The sequence below is a fragment of the Mustela nivalis genome, assembly GCF_964662115.1.
Source record: "Mustela nivalis genome assembly, chromosome: 2".
In the NCBI taxonomy this organism is placed as follows: domain Eukaryota; kingdom Metazoa; phylum Chordata; class Mammalia; order Carnivora; family Mustelidae; genus Mustela; species Mustela nivalis.
In genome coordinates this window covers 107,955,909-107,972,700 of record NC_139021.1, presented here as the reverse complement: position 1 = coordinate 107,972,700, position 16,792 = coordinate 107,955,909, and the positions used below count along the sequence as shown (strand labels likewise).

Here is a 16,792-nt window from a genome sequence, read left to right as displayed (position 1 = left end):
TTACATAACAAATAACAAATGAATACATAATAAATAATAACTGGGGGCCTGGGGAATGTTAGAGCGGGGAAAGGACCTTGGTGGCTAGCTAGTACAGCCTCTCCCCTCCTCCACTGCACAAATGAGTTAACCGAGCAATGAAAGCCCTAGAGAATTGTCAAAGCTCCAGCCTCACGTTATTACATACACAACAAATACAAGAGCAGCTAACAAAATGTGAGTGCTCAGGGGACACCTGGGTGGCTCAGTTGGTTAAGCCGCTGCCTTTGGCTCAAGTCATGATCCCAGGGTCCTGGGATCGAGTCCCGCATTGGGCTCCTTGCGCGGTATGGAGCCTGCTTCTCTCTCTGCCTCTGCCTGCCACTCTGCCTGCTTATGTTTTCTCTCTCTCTGGCAAATAAATAAATAAATAAATAAAATCTTAAAAAAAAAAATAATGTGAGTGCTCAGAATAATCACGTCGACTATTCGGCCAGAGCAACTCATTCACATCAGACACCCTGCCTGGTTCTCCTACAACCGCGCCCCTCCTAGGAAGCCCGGCGCACTTAAGACGCGCAAACACACACACGTCATAACGCCAAGAGTGCACGCATGTCGCATAAGCACACTCACCCCTACCCGCAGCCCCACCCCCTCCCCGTGGGTCTGGCGCACACGCCACGCATGCAAACTCCCCACCCGCCGCCGCAGGACGGCGCGACCAGCTTAGCGCTGCAGCCGGACACCTGCGGGCCTTGGGAACCCCAGAGCCAAGGTTCCCACTCCGGACCCTGGTCCCTCATGCAGAGACGCCGCCGCTCGCCGGCCCTTCAACTCTGCAGGCAACGCAGAATCCAGGGGTCCGTCCGGTGCCCGCGGAGCTCCACCCACAACCGGGCACCCCCGCCCCCGCCGGACCCCCGGGCCGCACAGGGCCCCTTAGGCACTCGCCCCCATCCCCCGGGACTCACCCCTAACTCCCTCACCTCGTGAACCCGGCCAGAGAAGGTTTCGCAGGAGGGGCTGGAGGCCGGGGAAGAACAAGCCAGGTGGAGAAGGCAGGGATGCACATGCGCAGAGGGAGGAAACAGCGCAGCGGCGAGGAGCTGGAGGCCGGTAACGGTCCAGCGGGGAGGAGACGGCGGGGATGCACATGCGCAGAGGGAGGAAACAGCTCAGCGGCGAGGAGCTGGAGGCCGGTAACGGTCCAGCGGGGAGGAGACGGCGGGGATGCACATGCGCAGAGGGAGGAAACAGCGCAGCGGCGAGGAGCTGGAGGCCGGTAACGGTCCAGGGGGGAGGAGAAGGCGGGGATGCACATGCGCAGAGGGAGGAAACAGCGCGGCAAAGGAGAGGGGCGGGAGGCCGGGAAATGTCTAGCGGGGAGAAGGCAGGGACTCACATCGGTAGAGGGAGGGAAGGGCGCAACAGCGGCGAGTAGCTGGAGAAGGATGAAGGACCAGCCGGGAGGAGAAGGTGGGGAAGCACCTCTGTTGAGGGAGGGAGCAGCACGGCACGGGGCAGCCAGGAGCTGGAGGCCGGGAACGGACGAGCGGGGAGGAGAAGGCGGGGACGCACTTGCGCAGAGAGAGGGAGCGGCGCGGTGGCGGGTAGAAGCTGGAGGCGGGTGAAGGACCAGCGGGGAGGAGAAGGCGGGGACGCACCTCTGTTGAGGGAGGGAGCGGCGTGGCGCCGGGCGGCGAGGAGCTGGAGGCCAGGAACGGACGACCGGGGAGAAGGCGGGGGCGCACTTGCGCAGAGAGAGGGAGCGGCGCAGCGGCGGCGAGGAGCTGGAGGCGGGTGAAGGACTGGCCGGGAGGAGAAGGCGTGGATGCACATGCGCAGAGGGAGGAAGCGGCGCAGCGGCGGGGAGGAGCTGGAGGCGGGTGAAGGACCAACCGGGAGGAGAAGGCGGGGACGCACCACTGTTGAGGGAGGGAGCAGCGCGGCGCGGGCGCGGGGCGGCGAGGAGCTGGAGGCCCGGAACGGAGGAGCGGGGAGGAGAAGGCGGGGACGCACTTGCGCAGACGGAGGGAGCGGCGCTGAGGTGGCGGCGAGGAGCTAGAACTCTGCTCCTGGCAGCTAGTGCTGGGAAAGTGCGTCTACCCTGAAGAGGGCTATCTAACCCTAAGTCTTAAAAAGTTACTCATCGTACTGAGCTAGCAGGGGTTTAGTGAAGATTAGAGGCGTTTACCATGTATATCTGGCGCATAAATTATTCAGTACCTCTCTCAAGATTCTCTTCCCCGGTGTACCCCAGGCGCTTTTCTTGAGAAACCAGCTGGAGAGTTTCTGCCCAGTCGGCTGAGCTGAGAGATTGCTGTCTGAGGTACTCACTCCTGCTGCCTGGAGCCAGGCTTTTGTCCTGGTCCTTCGACCAAATTTTAGACGCAAGCCAAGAGAAGGGAAGCTGTGTTTGGATTTCATCTCTGTACCCGCTATCTGTGACCAGCATGGTTATTCTCGAATGAGAAAAGCAGCAAGCTAGCAATTCGGTATTAATACTAAAAACCGTTCATGTGTAAAAAAACTGTCCTATACCAAACTTGAAGAAAGCACACTCTCATCTCCTGCAACCTCCCATATACACTTCACGCAACTCCCCCCAATGTTAACATTTTACAGAGCCATGGTACCCTTATCAAAACTGAGAAAGCAACTCGGGCACAATTGTATTAACGAAATTACAGAGTTTGTTCAGATTCCGTCAGGTTTTCCACGAATGCCCTTTTACTGATCCAGGATTCTGTCCAGATACCACGATACATTTATTTAATCATTATGTCTGCTCCAACCTGTAAGTTTTTTTGGTCTTTCCTTGTCTTTCATGGCATTCACATGATTGAAGAATAGTGGTCAGGTATTGTGAAAAGTGCCTCTGAATTTACGCTTGTCCAATGTTTTCTCCTTATTGGACAGGTATATATTTTTAGGAAGAATACCCTTGGAAGGATGTGCTCTACCTATGTATCAGGTGACACGTGATATCAACGTGATTCGTCTTACTAACCTTTAGTACTTGGTTAAGGTGGTATCAGCGGGGTTTCTGCACTATATATTTAGGATTTTTCCATATCTAGTCTACACTTAAGAGTGGATTGGCTAAGTCCAGTGCACACCCAGGGACAGAGGAAATTCGCTCCTTTCCGAATTTATGGTCATATTTTAAAACCACCAGGAGTGTTAGTAAATTTGAGGAGAAACTCTGAGGCTACCCAGGTATCCTGTTTATATTTATAGTTTTGGCCACTAATTTTCGCTTTCATTGTTGGGTCTTGCCTGCAACCACTTTTACTGTGGTGTTCTAAAACGAGATTTTTCTGTTTTACTTATATGTTTATTGGGATTCTTCTGTAAAGGAAAGATTTTCATTTTCCTCATTTATTTATTCCATCATTTGTTTATGTCAGTACGGGCTCATGGATAATCTAATTCATTCCCCGTGGTCATTACTCAACCCTGCCTTTTTCACCCAACCCTTTGGTCTATGTTTTACAATTTTACCCTTTTCAGAATGTCAACGGCATTATATAATATGTATCTCCTGAGTTTGGCTTATTTCACTTAGCAAAATTCATTTAAGACTCATTTGTGTTAAAAAAAAAAAAAAAGATTCATTCATGTTTTTGGTCCTTTTCTCAGATCAGCTCCTTTCTCTCCACTCTTTTCATTTCACCCATGCTATTATTATGTACCCTATGTCACAACACTAGCAGATAAACGATCTGAACGTTTCAATCTTAACCATGTAGTAGCTCTGTGTATGGGATTTCTAGATGTCTTCAAAGCCTCTAATAGAGACTGTATAATTGTATCCAAGTTAGGTTTGTAACAGTTGTCAGCAGTCTTGATTTGAATTTATAGAAGGTCTGACCTGAGAGTCTATGGAATAACAAATACATTGGAACTCTGGGCCTGGGTGACAATTCCAGCTAAAATGAATTTGCCCCTCAGGTGTCTTTTTCATCTACGTTAGAAAAGCACATCTTGGAAAGTAAGAAGGAGGAGTCTCTAAGTATATGTTAGTTGGAGAGAATCCTACAACTATTTGTGGTTATTCTCTTTTCTTTTTCTTTCTCTCTCTCTCTCTCTCTTTTGTTTTTAAGTAGGCTCACTGCAGGGCTGAGCTCATGACCCTGAGATCAAGACCTGAGCTGAGATCGAGTCGTTTGCTTAACCAACCAAACCACCCAGGCACCTCTTGAGTGAGTTTTGAGCAGAGTGTAGTTCGGAGAGAGGAGCAGATCCTAGGTTTTCACAGGCGTGTTCACAACAAGTGAGAATTGAGAATATTGCCCCATTCAGAAGCTCCCAGGCTGCCTAATGGAGAGAAGCCTGGACCAGGGCAGCTGGGCTGGAAGGAGTGAAGGATGGTTAGATGACCTGGGAAATAGAACTGTGCTGGAGGCATTCCAGGGATTTGTGGGAAAGGGCCTTAAAACTAGATGTGAGTCAGTTTTGTCTCACCAATCCCAGTTCAACCCTTACTCTTTGTTTTGTGCTCCCTCTTCCCAGATTCTAAGCTCTGCTCACACAATGAATCTGGCATTGAAAGCTGTGCTGTTGAGTTCTTTACAAGACAGCAGTACAAGGAGAGTTACTTATTTTTCTTCTTGAAGGTTGAGAAGAAATTGGTGCTGAAAATGTAAGTGAATTTCCCTGTCTTTGTGTTGGGGCAGAACCCAGAGGAAACGTTGAGTTTTCCTACCCCAGTCCTGTACTGACCACATCACCACTGGTTTAAGAAAAGATAGCCATTTGAGAAACTGCAATGCTTTAGAAAAACAAAACGTACACTCACTTGAAAGTGCCTCCATCCTTTTTTTCTTAGCTTTGGTTGCCTTCTCTAACTTGAGTAAACAAGGAAATACAGATGTAACAACTTTTGTTGTACAACCTTTGCTGAAGGTTTCGTGTTCCTTCATTTAGCGTATTATAATTTGCTTAACCAATTTTTCTCATTTCTAAAATTTCTTTGAAACAGAACATAGGGGTACAGACATTGTTTAAAAATGTCCTAGATGATAGTTCCATTCACCCAGTGAAAAATTGCACACTCAAGCTCTGCATGGCCAAATCACAGTCAGACGTAGTTGTGTGGGTGGTTTACATAGGTCCTTCCCTGCCCCTTCTGCGAGGTGAAAAGGGTATTCTCCCACAGAGGGGCATTTCACCCAGGTGATGTTTGCAGCTTTTTAAGAAGGCAGGTCCGGGAACTGCAAGGCAGTCTGTACCTTTAATGACTTCATTCCTCTTTCTCCATCCCAGCTCTGCCTTCAGAGGGCAGTCTGTACCTTTAATGACTTCATTCCTCTTTCTCCATCCCAGCTCTGCCTTCAGAGATTTCTGCATTTTTCCAAGGGAGACCAGCAAAATATGAAGAAGTCCTGTGTGAGTTATTGAAGTCATTTTCTGCTTTGTTTTATAATGGAACTTATGAGGATTATGACTCGTGTTTAAAATAGTAAAGTAGAAATAGATAAAATGAACCTGAGGGAACCAGCCTGACACAGTGTTTCTCAGACTTTAGTGTGCATCAGATCAAAACTGGGAGGTGTTTTAAACCATAGAATGGGGCCGGAGAGTTTTGGTTTTGAACAAGGTTGCAGGTGATGTTGAGGTGTGTAGACCAGTAGCATTGGATTAGCAGATCAATAGGGCAAAGTGGCGCACACACACACACACACACACACATCATATAAAGTCACATGGTTATCAAACTTGCAAATATTTCAGACTTTTGACCATGACTCCCCCACACTCCCTCCCCATCCCCCCCCCAAAAAAACATACATAGAGCATCCCTATTCCTTTTGGAGCCTGAAGACTTTCTGGGATCAAGAGCTAAATAAAAAACTTCTGTTTCTCTTTATATAAATGATGAACAACCTTCTTGTGGCAAACCACAAAATAAATGACTATAATTATTCTTCAGTGGAAGCAAAAGACAGATTACCAAGCAGAACCCAGTTAATGAGGTTTTTTAGGAGAAGGTATTACTAAAGCCCATGTAGAGAGCTTTCCCCCGGTCTTGGTTTGTTTTTGTTTTCCCTTTACAAAACCTCGAATTTTTATAGAATAAGTTGACTGCACGTCCTTAAAATAACTCCAAAATTCTCAGACCCTGGAAACCACTAATCTACTTTCTGTCAGTATGGACTTGGATCTTCTGGATTTATTGTAGGAGTATAGTCATACAAAATGTATATTTTATGTGTGTCTTCCTTCACCTTGTGTAATGTTTTTAAACTTCATCATATTGGAGCACGTTACAGACTTCATTGTTTTTCTTTTCTGGCTTTATTAAGGTATATTTGACAGAACTATAAGGTATGTAGTGAACATTGTGATGATTTTGATATTCGTATACATTGTGAGAGGATTCCTCCCATCTAATCTAACACATCCCTCATCTCACATATTTCTTTCTTTCTTTGTTTTGGGTTTTTGTTTTTGTTTTTGTTTTTTTGGTGAGAGTATTTAAGCTCTGCTGTCAACAGATTTTAATTGTGATATCAGCTGTAGTCACCGTGTTATACATGAGATCCTCAGACCTTCGTTTTATAACTAAGTGTGCCTTTTTACCAAGACTTCATTTCTATCATTGAAGAATATTCCATTGTGTAGAAGGACCTGAGTTCTGTTCATCCACTCACTGGTTAACAGACGTCTGGCTTGTTTCTGCTTTACCGCTGTTGGGTAGTGCCCCTCTGAACATTCATGTGCAAATTTTGATAGAATACATGTCTTTGGTTCTTCTGGGTATTTACTGAGAAGTGAAAATGCTGGATCATGCATTAGTTGTAGTTTTAAATTACCGCCGAACCGCCTGTTTTTCATAATGTGCACAATTTTATATTTCCACCAGCAATGCATGAGGGTTAGTTTCCCCTCTTTATTGACAGCACTTGTTGTCATATTATAGCCAACATAGTGGGTAGGAAGTAGCATGTCATTGTGGTTTTGATTTGCTTTTCCCTAATGTCTAATGAGTACCTTTTCGAGTGCTTGTTGGATATTTGTGTATCTGCTTCGCAGACATGTCCATTCAAATCCTTGGCCTGTTTTTAATTGAATTTATTGAAGAGTATTTTGGGTAATAGATTTTTATCACATATGTGGTTTTCAAATATTTCTTCCTATTCTGTGAGTTGTCTCTTCATTCTCTTGAAAGTATATCCTTTGATTCACAAAAGGATCTCTTTTCCTTTGTTGTGTTTGCCTTTGAGGTCATATCTAAGAATCTGTTGTCATTCTAAGATCATGAAGATTCACTCGTGTATTTTTCCTAAGAGTGTTATTGTTTCTAGCTCTCACATTTAGGTCTTTGATCTATTTAGAGTTAATTTTTGTATATGATATGAGGAAGGGGTCCATTTTCATTCATTTGCATGTGGATATTCAGTTCCAATACCATTTGTTGAAGAGACTCTTTTTTTCTCCCATTGAATGATCTTGGTACCCTTGTTGAGCGTCAGTTGACCATAGGTGTATGGGTTTGTTTCTGGACTCCCACTTCAGTTCATTTGTGGAGATGATAATATTCATATGTGGATATTATCATGCTAGTTCCTTGTGTTTGATACTGTAGCTTTATAGCAAGTTTGAAGTCAGGAATGTAAGTTCTCCAGTTTGTTCTACTGAACAAATTCTTCTTGACAAACTTGTCAGGATTGTTTTGGCTGCCTTTTTTTTTTTTTAAAGATTTATTTATTTATTTGAGAAAGAGCGAGAGAGAGCACACACAAGCAGGAGGGGCAGGGAAAAGAAAAATCTCAAGCAGATCTCTTGCTGACCCTGACGTGGGGCTTGATCTGACGACCCCGAAATCGTAACCTGAGCTGAAATCGAGTGCTGGATGCTTAATTAACTGAGCTACGCAGGTGGCCCTTTGTTTAGAATTTAATATTGTGTTTAAGATCTATCCAAACTGGTTACTTCATTCCTTTTAATATTCTGTTATGACAGCATACATTTTAGTTGTCTGTTTCTTATGTCATTTCTGTTTATCATTATTATGAATAATTGTGCAGTGACCATCTTTTACATTTTCTCTCCCTGTAGAAGAACAAGCATTTCAAGTATTCTGTAGTGTACACGCATGATACATATTGTTGGGTCAGAGAGACTAAGCATTTCCAGTGTCACTTTATGCTGCCAAATTGGTCTAAGTGACCATACGACTCCCACCAGCTGTTAGGTGACAGGACAGCTTTCTTTGTCTCCTTGTTCACAGTTGATACCGTTATTTCAAAATTATGGCCAGTCTGATGAAAGATGAAAACCCTATTGTTTTGTTTTTTATTTCTCTGATTTTGGATAGGATTGGGCCTTTCACTTTTCTTCTGTGAAATGTTGATTTATATGTTTTGTATATTTTTACATACCTTTCCATTAATTTTGTTCTGTATTTCTTACTGATTGATAAATATCCTTTATGACTGTTGTATAGTAATCTTTGTTCTATTCATTGTAAATATGTTCTCCAAAGTTTGTCTTATTTTTTCACTTTGTGGCATCATTGGTAATATGAAAGTTTTACATGTTGATGTGGTCAGATTTGTGAATCTTTTTTCGATGGTTTTCTTTTGTTTTTTGGTGTTTTGTTTTGTTTGTTTTAGTTCTCTTATCCTTCAGTGTATTCCCATTGTGGCACATAGTCACATTCCTGTATCTTAAGCTTAGCAGGTATTTCCTCTCTGAGGTATACCATCAAATTGAGACACAATTTGATTGATTTCTTTCATTTGCTCTTTGTTTTTAGGGTTTTGTTTTCATTTTGATTATTGTTTTTGTATAAGTATTAAAAATATTACATCTTTCAATGGCATTTTAGGCTCTCGAACAGCATTTGGATGCAGTGTACAAATTACTCTGGTTTTCATTCATTCCTTTTTTTAAAATGACAGTTCTTTCAGTGTTGTGTCCAAATAAATGATGTCATTGGAGTCCTCAAGAGAAATGTGTAGATATCATGCCTGAATGAGTTAGGGACCACTTGCTCGTTTTCTAATAAAAGTAAAACATACAGTGAGAATGTATGTCTAGATGTGGAAATATGTCTTAAATCTTTGGAAATCCTCTTAGAAAGGACCCTGTTGTGGAGTTAACCTCTGCTCATCTGTGTTTTAGACAGAGGGGAGTAAAGGACTGTGCTGGGGAGGCAGGCAGTGAGGGGCAAAGTAGGTGTCACCTTTCTCATACTTGTCTTTCAGATGGAACCCCAGTGAACTGGTGGGTTGGAAGAACCAATGAGACACACACTTACTGGGGAGGTTCTCTGCCTGGTGCTCAAAAATGTGCTTGTGGATTACAGGGGAACTGCCTTGATTCTCAATATCACTGCAACTGTGATGCTGCCCGGAATGAATGGTGATTTCCATATAATTTCCCTGTGCAAACTGTAATTCTGTGTTGCTTAAACTGTGTAAGTTAGGCAGACATTGGACAAGACAGTTGTATAAAGAGAACAGATTAAAGTATTCCCCAGCCAGTTCAAGGTGTAAGCTTTGATGTGTACAGTGTAATTAATCTGAGGACTGAGGCATTAAGGTAGCTATTTCTGCTTACCTGTGAGTAACTAATCATGTCCACTTAATTTTTTTCCTAATAAGACAAGATATGAATACCAGATTAATGTTTCCCATTCACTGAAAGTACCATTATCAGAGTTCCTAGGGTTAAGTTTAACCCGATAGATGACGACGGCCCCGTGGCCAGCCCCAGCATGCTTGCTCACCTCCCTCGCTGCCAGCTGCATTTTTAAATGGCCTCATAGGGAAAATCAAATGGGGTCTAGGGTGCATAAAAGGGGGTTATGAGACACAAACCTCTCCCTGTCACTGGAGGTCTCAGAAGGCTTCCAAACCCAGAGGGAAGGTGGAAAGGGAGCGATCTTCCAGCTAACCCCCCAGGTAGCAAGAAATAACTCCCTGAAAACACACATCCACAGACCTGCCCTCACACAGATCCGGAATCCTTGGATTAAGTTAGTGTGTCCACATGTCAGCAGTACCAATGGTTCATCGTAGAAGTACATGATATTCTTGCTAGAGGCCCGTCCTCCCCAAGGATTCCCACAGATAAAAATGCCACCAAACATGAGCTCACAATCAGGGCTACACAGCCCCAGGGGACAGAAGTGGGAGGCAGAAGAAACAATGGAGTAAACGGATGCCTAAAAATCCCAGATCACAGATAACTTAAGAACATCAGATAAAATAAATGTGTGAGCTGTTGGAAAAATAAGGCCTGGGATTGACTGATAAAGCAACCAGATACTATCGACAAAGGTGATCGCGATTTACAAAAGAACCGAATGAACGTTTAGAAATGAAAATATTCTCATTGAAATTTAAGACTTGTCAGATCAGATACTAGACACACGGGATCAGGACACTGGTGAAACGGAAAATGCATGTAGATAAGTGGCAGGGACTCTAGCCTAGAGAGACCGGCATGGGAGGAAGGAAACCTGGGACAGGGAGGGGAGAGCTGCGGTCAGAGTCAAGTTTTAACAGAGGAGACTGGCGATAATGAAGGGCTAAAATAGCTAAGAATTGGCCAGACTTGAGAAAATACTAGGATACCAGGCAGGGTAAATAAGAGTAAATCCACCTGTAGAAGCATCATGCTAAAATCAAGGAAGATGAAAGAGAATGTGAAAGGGAGTGGAGGTGACCAGAAGGTGTCAAAGCAAGGACTGTCGGAGCCAGGCAAAACCCCCTCTGTGGATCCAGCAAAGCCTGCGGGCCCTGGCACTCCCCTTGCTGTGCCTCAGTAAGTACAGTACTGTCTGATTCCAAGTGTGTCCCTAGCCAAAATACAGGGACACGCAGACAAACAGACACAGAAGAAATACACCACCAGCCAATTCCAAAAGACAGTTTAAAGAAGAGTTTTTGTTTTTTTAAAATTTTTAATTTCTTTTTTTAAGACTTTACTTATTTATTTGACAGAGCTCAGAAGTAGGCAGAGAGGCAGGCAGAGAAAGAGGAGGAAGCAGGCTCCCTGATGAGCAGAGAGCCCGACATGGGGCTCGATCCCAGGACCCTGGGATCATGACCTGAGCTGAAGGCAGAGGCTTTAACCCACTGAGCCACCCAGGCTCACCCAAGAATGGTTTTTAGAATGAAAGTGGGTGATCTGGTAAGGAGAGTCTCAGACCCTAGAAGAAATACCGAGGAAAGAAATGTGTAAACTCAGAGGTTAACAGAAACATAAGAGGCAAATACAAGACACTAGTCATGTGTCAGGCATGTACCATACTGAAACAGAAGGGAGTGGTCCTGTCCAGGACTACAGCCAGGGTTAGAAATAAGAATATGATTGAATTTAAAAACTTGTTTTGTAGAAGTTTGTCAGCATTAAATGGCTCATAGTGCATGCATTAGGATTTCAAGTGTAAGCACTGAAGAATAGAAACAGTGTAATACTCAAATCCAAAGAGGGAAGGAAGGAAAAACAGGATTTTAAGAACAGTTAATTCAAAAGAAGGTAGGAAATAAAATTTAAAAAGGAAGAAGAAACAACAAGCAACAAAATGACATAAGAATATTACGGGGGTGCCTGGGTGGCTCAGTGAGTTAAACCTCTGTCTTTGGCTCAGGTCATGATCTCAGGGTCCTGGGTTCGAGCCCCGCACCAGGCTCTCGGCTCAGCGGGGAGCCTACTTAGTATGCCCCACCCTCTGCCTGCCTCTCTGCCTACTTGTGATCTCTTTCTTTCTGTCAAATAAATAAATGGAATCTTAAAAAAAAAGAATATTATGAGTAATTAGACACAATAAATGTGACAAAACAGCCATTTAAGAGCAGATAGGTCATTTTGAATTAAAAATAAGTATATCTTGTTTGTACACCTAGAAATGTTGAATGCAAAATCTTAAAACAACCTATGAAACAAATGTGCACAGAAGTAATTTAAGTTTAAAAGTCTTTTTTATGTTTTTAAAGATTTTTACTTATTTGACAGGGAGGAAGGGTGCCTGTGCCCATAAGTGGCGGAAGGGCAGAGGGAGAGGCAGACTCCCTGCTTAGTGGGGAGCCCAATGAATTGGGGCTCACCAAAGGACCATGAGATCATGCATGACCTGAGCCAAAGTCTGATGTTAAACCAATTGAGCCACCCAGGCACCTCAAAATTTTGAAGTCTTAATATAGAATGATTAGCATTACCATATAATGATGCTTTTTAATTTCACCAAAACCCCCTAGTAATCCTAAAGTTGTATGTTTCTAACATACATGACTCAAAATGTATATAGAAAATAATTGCCTGAATTGAAATAAGGAATATACAAATCAACCATTGTAAGGAGAGGTTTAGACATCCATCTGTTGGCAACTGGTAAATCATGCAGATGACAATTATAAAGGATATGGAATATTTTTATATGGAATCAATGGATTGATTTCGTAGGCCCTGAAAATTACAGAGTATATAATTTTCTCAAGCACACATGGCACATTTTTGCAAACTGATTTTCCTAATGTTTCATAAAGCAAAACCCCAAAGATTTTACAGATGTTGTTATGGTATGGACAAGTTCTCTGATTACAGGACACTGAGGTTAGAAATGATTAACAGAGGGACAAAAATATAGGTGGCATTTCAAAGCCACAAATGATTAGAATCAAGGAAATGAAGACATTATTCATAGAAAATATAGTTGCCTACCAGGAAATCCCGAGGATAGACACAAATATTATTGAAATTAATGAGAATTCAGTAGGGCTTCCCACTGAATCTTAGAATAACTGAATTCCTACAAAGAGCTTATTACCGTAAGAAAATATCATGAAAACCACTTGCAAAATCAGCATGAAGACTGTAGATCCTGCAATAAAGATAACAGAAATATGCAGAACTTTTATGTTTTATTATGAGATTATAAGAAGGTATATCTAAATGGAAATATCACATGACGGCCATGAGTGGGAAAAACTTCATTTTCTTGATTCCATTTCATTCCAATGCCAGTTATTTGCTGAGTGTTTGGGACGGTGAGACGCTGGAAAGATGCACGTGGGAAAGCAGTGGTCCATGGCAGTCCTGAAGGTGGAAGCAAGGACGGGAGACTGGCCCCCCAGGACTTGGAGTGTCAGGGGACCGCAGGCTCCCGACGGAGGGCGTTTCCTACGGGATGAAGGAAGGGAACAGCACAGCCCGAGAGCGAGCCCGGGAGCTTTCAAAACAGGGAGCTCCGGGCGGCGATGGTTCCCTGGTCCCCAGGCTCGCTTTCTCCAGAACAATTAGGAAACGGGAAAGCTGACTCGGTGTTCCCTGAAGCCTTTCCCAGAACGCAGGAGTCGCTGTGGCTGTGCTGCACCTGCGAAAAGGTGTTCTGCGAAACAGCCCGCGCAAGCAGCGTCTAGAGCGCCAGGAACGGAAGACCAAGAGGAAGCGGCCTTGGAAGTCCCGTCACTGAGTGCTCGGAACCTACCGTGAGAGCTGCCGGGCCTAGAGAGCAACACTCTGGCCTTCGGGGAAAAGAGAGAAACATGGAGAGGCAAGGAAAATCCTGAGATGTAACGAAGTTCGGCGATTTCGAAGGAGTCTGGTGACCCTGGCAATGAATCTCGTCCTACGTGAAGCGTGGGCATTTGGGAATGACCTGTGCTGAGAAAGAATTCTCAGTTCTGAGCTGTTTAAAATTTCCTCAGGCTCAGGAAGTTACTTTGCAAACAACAGAATTAAAAAAGAATGTATTATGATTATCTGCCTTAACACACACAATTACCCATTATGATTTCCCTTAGGTTTTTTTGCAGGGCTCTCTGTGTTTTGTCATTGCTAAAAACAATTAAAGTGTAGCTTTTCACTGCATTATAAATGTAGCTTTTAAATGGCTCTTTAAAATTCAGGGTTACTCAATGAATAACTAATGCCCTTACATTTTCCCTCTAGATGTTCTACCAAAATAACAATGACAGGAATGAAAATGCTTATTTGTAACATTTCCTGATACTTAACACCAGGAATTAATTTTGTTGTGTTAGCCCCACATTTATAAGAAGTATTTATTCAGACTGACTCCCCCCCACCATCCATGCCACCTTCTGGCTTGTGACCTGTGCCATTCCCAACAAAACCAGGAGTTCCGTGTTTGGGACGACCTGCCTGTGTGCTTCCAAGCACAGAAATTGCAGGGCCTTACAGATAAAGCCCTGGGGTTTTGTTCCATCTGATTTTTGGAAACCATCTGATTCCAAAACAAATGTTTCTGAACTTTCAGGATATTTAGTTCAAATTTTTGATATCTTGCCAATATGCACTGGCAGTCACCTTGTCAATTTTTAAAGCAAAATAAAAATGCTAATAATTTCAAATCTTCCTACCTCGAAAGAATATTTTTGATGCCTCAACAGAATTGGAATGATTAATTATTAAGTGATGCAGGGTCTTTTTGAAGCAAAGCTATTAGCCTGAACCATTGGAACCATGCTGATTGTTTTGACTTGCAAAAACATCAGTTTCAGTTGCTTCCATTTGTATACATCAGAGCAAGTGAGGGCTTTATAATTGTTAGAAACTGAAACTTTCTAGGTTCTACACAGATGCAGGGCACCTGAAGGATACATTAGACACACTGTTATTTGTTCTAAATCCAAAGTACATACATAATTGAAGCAGGACGTAAAAACATGAACAGCTCACAAGGTGCAGAAGAATCTTCTTTCTTTGCCCAGAGCGGTGGTTGGTGGCACAGCTTGCTTCCTACTCAGGACCTCAGGCTCTAGTCTGGTTTTTGTTACATTGGAACTATAGATATTCAGTCCTAAATATTCACTTATGTGATTGTATTATATTACAAGTATATTTCTGTCATTATATGTAATATCCACTAGATTCCTTGGTGACGCTGATGGTGGTTCTTATGCCCATGCCCCCAACACGCAGGACCTGGCAAGGGGTCACTTTGCACCAAATGTTAGCTGAATGAATGGATATAGACAGTCACGACTAGCTCTTCCCCTGCATTTCCCCAATTATTAATTTTAAGAGCATATTGTATCATACCTTCACTTTGGTTTAATCAACCTTCTCCTTCTTTCTTTTTTTTCTTTCTTTCTTTCTTTCTTTCTTTCTTTCTTTCTTTCTTTCTTTCTTTCTTTCTTTCTTTCTTTCTAATGGATGGCATCAATACATAAGGAAAGGCCTAGTAACCACGATAGTAATTTGGAAAATTGAGTTAAAAAAGAAAAATCTAGGAATTGAAAACCTAAATCTTTTCAGTTGGGTGGTTTGGTTTTTGTTTTGTTTTGTTTTGTTTTGTTTTGTTTTTAACAAAGCCAAGTAAGTTTTGCATTTAAATCTCACAAGGCGGGCAAATGGGAAAGGGCCTCGAGCTGCTTCATTGCAGGGAAATATAATCTCATGCTCGCACTGACGATTATGATTTCAGCCCTGCCCGTTTTTCTCTGTGGTCACGCAGAGGAACAAGGATATTGGATCCTCAAACCTTATTGAGTACATTACTATGTCAGAGTTCAGATGAGTCCTTTGATTTCCTTATTGTTACGTATTTACAAATTTAGCTTACCATGTCTTGCGCTGCAGTAAGAGAATATTTGCTCCTTCTCTGGATGTCATTCAGAATAACACTAAGGTGGTCGTTTTTGTTTTATAGGACCAGTGACACAGTAGTTCTTTCCCATAAGGAGCACCTGCCAGTCACTCAGGTTGCGATGAGAGACACAGGCCAACCACATTCAGAAGCGGCTTATGCGCTGGGGCCTCTGCTCTGCTCCAGGGACAGTAAGTAGTGGCAAGAGGAACTGCCTTGACCCCTGGAAATGCATGTCAGTGTTTTAGGAGACATGTAGCTGCCTGAGTCAGTAAGAACACTGTCTATGCTAATACTCTGCATCTCATTAGGAATGTGTTAACTTACAAAAGAAGTGTGTATTGTCGTTCTACTTGAGAAAAAAAGGAGGTATATTGTATTACCTTCGGAGTGTGTGTCCTCTGTAGTATTTGAGTCAGACTATTGCTGTGAATGTTGGTGGGATGATCTGAAACACTGATCACCGTCAGCAAAATCTAGTCATTTGATAATTAATTAATTGGAGTAAGTATTGGATGAGTGCTGAGATGCCTAAAACTGGTAAGATACTGAGAAACGGGGTGATGGAAGCCATCATTTGTCTGTTCGTTGTCACCCTCTGACAGTTTGCGAACCTCAGTGGTCCTAACTGTCCTCACCCCTCCCACTACATGTGGATTTCTTACCCACAACATTCTGGGTTTTCCCTCCTTCCTCCCCATGCCAGTGACATCCTATTGTGGTGCCCCCGGCCTGTGTGCTCAGCCCTCTGTCTCTGTTCTCCAGTGGTGAGCTGTTCCCAATAGGCTCATGGCTTTAAATCCCACATTGATGTCAATGATTCTGTCATCACTATACCCCAGGCTGTCTCCCTGCACTCCCACCTCTGCCACCCAGCTGCTTAGGCTCAACAGGCATTTCAAAACAATTTGTCCAAAAGAAGGAAAAAAAAAAGTTTTTCCACGAGAACCTTCCCCAACTCAGGACATGGCAACTCCATGCTTCCTTTCGCTTAGACGGAAAATGTAACAGCCACTTATAACTTCTTTCCTCTCTTAACACACATCGGACTCATCCACAAATACAAATCATATCACTTTGAATTTCAAAACTGGATCCAGCAACCCCCACCCACTGGCTTGACTGGCCTACTTGCAACTGCTTCTTCCCACTTAGCGGAGACGCCACAGAACGGCCAGAGGGAAAAGTCAGGGCACGTCAGTTCTCTGGCCCAGACTCTCCAGTGGCACTCGTATCAGAGAA

The 16,792-nt window shown here is 43.4% G+C and overlaps 2 long non-coding RNA genes and 1 pseudogene across 3 annotated transcripts in view; 2 read left to right on the top strand and 1 right to left on the bottom strand.

The window, feature by feature from the left end:
- Positions 1–1,411: 1,411 nt before the first annotated feature.
- Positions 1,412–13,548, top strand: LOC309859819. The gene is made up of 8 exons (XR_014308943.1): positions 1,412–1,585; positions 1,760–2,779; positions 2,902–2,956; positions 4,092–4,187; positions 4,498–4,627; positions 5,311–5,373; positions 9,198–9,354; positions 12,964–13,548. It is a non-coding gene; the product is annotated as an uncharacterized lncRNA (long non-coding RNA).
- Positions 4,457–5,374, bottom strand: LOC309859825. The gene is made up of 2 exons (XR_014308949.1): positions 5,277–5,374; positions 4,457–5,216 (listed from the first exon to the last, which is right to left on the bottom strand). It is a non-coding gene; the product is annotated as an uncharacterized lncRNA (long non-coding RNA).
- Positions 13,549–14,848: 1,300 nt separating the features above from the next.
- The window catches only part of LOC309859334 (contactin-associated protein-like 3B), a 35,750-nt pseudogene continuing 33,806 nt past the window's right edge, over positions 14,849–16,792 (top strand). The window contains exons 1-2 of the transcript in view: positions 14,849–14,913; positions 15,614–15,741. The product of the transcript in view is annotated as a contactin-associated protein-like 3B (transcript). The remainder of the gene's footprint in view (positions 14,914–15,613; positions 15,742–16,792) is intronic.